The sequence below is a fragment of the Neomonachus schauinslandi genome, chromosome 7, assembly GCF_002201575.2.
Source record: "Neomonachus schauinslandi chromosome 7, ASM220157v2, whole genome shotgun sequence".
NCBI lineage: Eukaryota > Metazoa > Chordata > Mammalia > Carnivora > Phocidae > Neomonachus > Neomonachus schauinslandi.
Genome location: NC_058409.1, coordinates 13002098 through 13007660, shown reverse-complemented (window position 1 = coordinate 13007660; position 5563 = coordinate 13002098). Strand labels below are relative to the sequence as shown.

The 5563-nt window shown below is 36.7% G+C and overlaps 1 non-coding gene across 1 annotated transcript; it reads left to right on the top strand.

Moving 5' to 3' along the window:
• The first annotated feature begins 249 nt into the window (after nt 1–249).
• On the top strand, nt 250–356 carry LOC123325363. Its single transcript, XR_006540381.1, has one exon. It is a non-coding gene; the product is annotated as a U6 spliceosomal RNA (small nuclear RNA).
• The last annotated feature ends 5207 nt before the right edge of the window (nt 357–5563 follow it).

The following is a 5563-nucleotide window of genomic DNA, read 5'->3' as shown; positions in this document are numbered from 1 at the left end:
CATTAAAATGGATATTATAACTGCATTCCATGTGCTCAAAAAGCCAGAAGACTAAACATGGTAAGAAAAACCTTGAAGGCATAAAAAAGACCATACTGAATTTATGATTAAAACTACAATGAGATTAATGAGATGAGATAAAACTAAGACATCTGAGAGGAGATATGCACTTGATAGGATTAAGAGCAGATTACACACTGTAGAAGAAAATATTAGTGAACCAGAAGATAGAGCAACATAAAGATCTCAGTACTCACTGTGATAGTACACATACTAAAACTAGAACAACAGAGAAAAGATTAGCAGAGCCCTTGCACAAAGATGACAAGTAAACTCATGAAGCATTCCATATTTTTAAAGATTCATAAATACAGGGTAAAAAATTATAGATGCCAGAGGGAAGTGAATGGGGGGAGGGATGGAAGAAACAGGTAAAGGAGACTAAGGGGTACAACATATCAGTTATAAAATAGTCATGGGATGAAAAGTACAGCATTGGGAATACAATCAATCACACTATAATAACATTGCATGGTGACAGATGGTAAACTGCACTTATCATGGTGAACACTATGTAATGTATACGATTGTCAAATTATTATGCTCTAGAGTTGAAACTTTTATAACATGTATGTCAACTATACTTCAATTAAAAACTAAAAATTTAAAAAATAATCCCAAATGAGAACCAGAAAAAAATTTTTAAAAGACTTACAAACAAAAATGAACAGAGCATCAGTGACCTGTGGGACAATATGAAGTGACATATGCACAATTAGAGTCTTTAAAGAAAGGGGAAAGAGGACAAAAAAGATATTTAAAGAAACAGTGGCTTAAAAATCTCCAAACTTGACAATAATTAAACAAGTAAAACTGAACAAAACCTAAGCACAAGAAACATGAAGAAAACTACATAAGGATGCATCATGAGCTAATTGCTCAAAAACAGTGATAAAGAGAAAATCTTAAAAGCACTAGGAGAAAAAGACACATTACACAGAGAAGAACAAAGATACAAATAACAACAGATCTCTTATCAGGAGCAGTGCAATATCTCTAAAGTATTCTAAGAAATACTTCAAAGTATTTTAGTACTGTCAACCTAGAATGTTATGCCCAAACTATCCCTCAAAAAGGAGATGAAATAAATATATTTTCATTCAGACATACAAACACTGAAATAATTCATTTGCAACAGACTTGCACTGTAACAAATGTTAAATGAAGCCCTTAAGCACAGAAAATTTTATCGGATGAAAATGTGTAATTACACAAAGTAACGAAAACGTACCAGAAGCGGTAATTTTGTAAGCATATATAAGATTTTTCCTACTGTTATTTAAATATTTTTAAAAGAAAATTATTTAAACAAAAACAGTAAGAATGTAGTGAGGGCTTTCGAAATCAAAAAGGCTTTTAATGAGGTGCAATAAAAAACGGAGGCTCTAACTGCTAGGATAAATGAGGCAGAAGAGAGATTTAGTGATATAGAAGACCAAAGGATGGAAAATAAAGAAGCTGAGAAAAAGAGAGATAAACAACTACTGGATCAAGAGGCAGAATTCGAGAGATGAGTGATACCATAAGACAAAACAATATTAGAATAATTGGGATCCCAGAAGAAGAAGAAAGAGAGACGGGGGCAGAAGGTATATTGGAGCAAATTAGAGCAGAGAACTTCCCTAAATTGGGGAAGGAAACAGGCATCAAAATCCAGGAGGCACAGAGAACCCCCCTCAAAATCAATAAAAATAGGTCAACACCCCAACATCTAATAGTAAAACTTACGAGTCTCAGAGACAAAGAGAAAATCCTGACAGCAGCTCAGGAGAAGAGATCTGTAATCTATAATGGTAGAAACATTAGACTGGCAACAAACCGATCCACAGAGACCTGGCAGGACAGAAAGGACTGGCAGGATATATTCAGAGCACTAAATGAGAAAAATATGCAGCCAAGAATACTATATCCAAATAGGCTGTCACTGAAAATAGAAGAAGAGATAAAAAGCTTCCAGGACAAACAAAAACTAAAGGAATTTGCAAACACGAAACCAGACCTACAAGAAATCTTGAAAGGGGTCCTCTAAGCAAAGAGAGAGCCTAAAAGTAACATAGACCAGAAAGGAACACAGACAATGTACAGTAACAGTCACCTTACAGGCAATACAATGGCACTAAATTGATATCTTTCAATAGTTACCCTGAATGTAAAAGGGCTAAATCCCCAATCAAAAGACACAGGCTATCAGATTGGATAAAAAAACAAGTCCTATGGATATGCTGTCTGCAAGAGACTCATTTTAGACCCAAAGACACCCCCAGATTGAAAGTGAGGGGATGGAAAACCATTTACCATGCTAATAGACACCAAAAGAAAGCTGGGGTGGCAATCCTTATATCAGACAAATTAGATTATAAACCAAAGACTAATGAGAGATGAGGAAGGACACTATATCCTACTTAAAGGGTCTATCCAACAAGAAGATCTAACAATTGTAAATATCTATGCCCCTAACATGGGAGCAGCCATTTATATAAGCCAATTAATAACAAAAGCAAAGAAACACATTGACAACAATACAATAATAGTGGGGGACTTTAACACCCCCCTCACTGAAATGGACAGATCATCTAAGCAAAAGATCAACAAGGAAATAAAGACTTTAAATGACACACTGGACCAAATGGACTTCACAGACATATTCAGAACATTGCATCCCAAAGCAATGGAATACACATTCTTCTCTAGTGCCCATGGAACATTCTCCAGAATAGATCACATCCTAGGTCACAAATCAGGTCTCAACTGGCACCAAAAGACTGGGATCATTCCCTGCCTATTTTCAGACCACAATGCTTTGAAACTAGAACTCAATCACAAGAGGAAAGTCAGAAAGAACTCAAATACATGGAGGCTAAAGAGCATCCTACTAAAGAATGAATGAGTCAACCAGGAAATTAAAGACGAATTTTAAAAAATTCATGGAAACCAATGAAAATGAAAACACAACTGTTCAAAATCTTTGGGATGCAGCAAAGGCAGTCCTAAGGGGAAAGTATATAGCAATACAAGCCTTTCTCAAGAAACAAGAAAAGTCTCAAATACGCAACCTAACCCTACACCTCAAGGAGCTGGAGAAAGAACAGCAAATAAAGCCTAAACCCAGCAGGAGAAGAGAAATAATAAAGATCAGAGCAGAAATCAATGAAACAGAAACCAAAAGAACAGTAGAACAGATCAACGAAACTAGGAGCTGGTTCTTTGAAAGAATTTACAAGATTGATAAACCCCTGGCCAGACTTATCAAAAAGAAAAGAGAAATGACCTAAATCAACAAAATCATGAATGAAAGAGGAGAGATCACAACCAACACCGAAGAATACAAACAATTATAAGAACATATTATGAGCAACTCTATGCCAGCAAATTAGATAATCTGGAAGAAATGGATGCATTCCCAGAGACAGTTCCCAAAACTGAACCAGGAAGAAATAGAAAACCTGAACAGACCTATAACCACTAAGGAAATTGAAGCAGTCCTCAAGAATCTCCCAACAAACAAAAGCCCAGGGCCAGATGGCTTCCCAGGGGAATTCTACCATACATTTAAAGAAGAATTAATACCTATTCTTCTGAAACTGTTCCAAAAAAGAGAAATGGAAGGAAAACTTCCAAACTCATTTTATGAGGCCACCATTACCTGGATCCCAAAACCAAAGACCCCATCAAAAAGAATTACAGACCAATATCCTTGAGGAACATGGATGCAAAAATTCTCACCAAAATACTAGCCAATAGGATCCAACAGTACATTAAAAGGATTATTCACCACGACCAGGTTGGATTTATCCCTGGGCTGCAAGGTTGGTTCAACATCCGCAAATCAATCAATGTGATACAATACATTAATAAAAGAAAGAACAAGAACCATATGATCCTCTCAATAGATACAGAAAAAGCATTTTACAAAGTACAGCATCCTTTCTTGATCAAAACTCTTCAAAGTATAGGGACAGAGGGTACATACCTCAATATCATAAGAGCCATCTATGAAAAACTTACAGCAAATATCATTCTCAATGGGGAAAAACTGAGAGCTTTCCCCCTAAGGTCAGGAACATGGCAGGGATGTCCACTATCACCACTGCTATTCAACATAGTATTAGAAGTCCTAGCCACAGCAATCAGACAACAAAAAGAAATCAAAGGCATCCAAATCGGCAAAGAAGAAGTCAAACTCTCACTCTTTGCAGATGATATGATACTTTATGTAGAAAACCCCAAAGACTCCACCCCAAAACTGCTAGAACTCATACAGGAATTCAGTCAAGTGGCAGGATATAAAATCAATGCACAGAAATCAGTGGCATTCCTATACACCAACAACAAGACAGAAGGAAGAGAAATTAAGGCATCGATCCCATTTACAATTGCACCCAAAACCATAAGATACCTAGGAATAAATCTAACCAAAGAGGCAAAGAATCTGTACACAGAAAACTATAAAATACTAATGAAAAAATTGAGGAAGACACAAAGAAATGGAAAAACATTCCATGCCCATGGATTGGAAGAACAAATATTGTGAAGATGTCAATGCTACCTAGAGCAATCTACACATTCAATGCAATCCCTATCAAAATACCATCCACTTTTTTCAAAGAAATGGAGAAAATAATCCTATAATTTGTATGGAACCAGAAAAGACCCTAAATAGCCAGAGCAATGTTGAAAAAGAAAAGCAAAGCTGGCGGCATCACAATTCCGGACTTCAAGCTCTATTACAAAGCTATCATCATCAAGACAGTATGGTACTGGCACAAAAACAGACACATCGATCAATGGAACAGAATAGAAAGCCCAGAAATGGACCCTCAACTCTATGGTCAACTAATCTTTGACAAAGTAGGAAAAATTGTCCAATGGAAAAAAGACAGTCTCTTCAACAAATGGTGTTGGGAAAATTGGACAGCCACATGTAGAAGAATAAAACTGGACCACTTCCTTATACCACACACAAAAATAGACTCCAAATGGTTGAAAGACCTCAATGTGAGACAGTCCATCAAAATCCTAAAGGAGAACACAGGCAGCAACCTCTTCGACCTCAGCCGTAGAAACTTCTTCCTAGAAACATCACCAAAGGCAAGGGAAGCAAGGGCAAAAATGAACTATTGGGACTTCATCAAGATAAAAAGCTTTTGCACAGCAAAAGAAAGAGTCAACAAAACCAAAAGACAACTGACAGAATGGCAGAAGATATTTGCAAATGACATATCAGATACAGGGCTAGTATCCAAAATCTATAAAGAACTTCTTAAACTCAACACCCAAAGAACAAATGATCCAATCAAGAAAAGGGCAGAAGACATGAGCAGATATTTTTCCAAAGAAGACATCCAAATGGCCAACAGACACATGAAAAAGTGCTCAACATCGCTCAGCATCAGGGAAATCCAAAGCAAAACCTCAATGAGATACCACCTCACACCAGTCAGAATGGCTAAAATTAACAAGTCAGGAAATGACAGATGTTGGCGGGGATGCGGAGAAAGGGGAA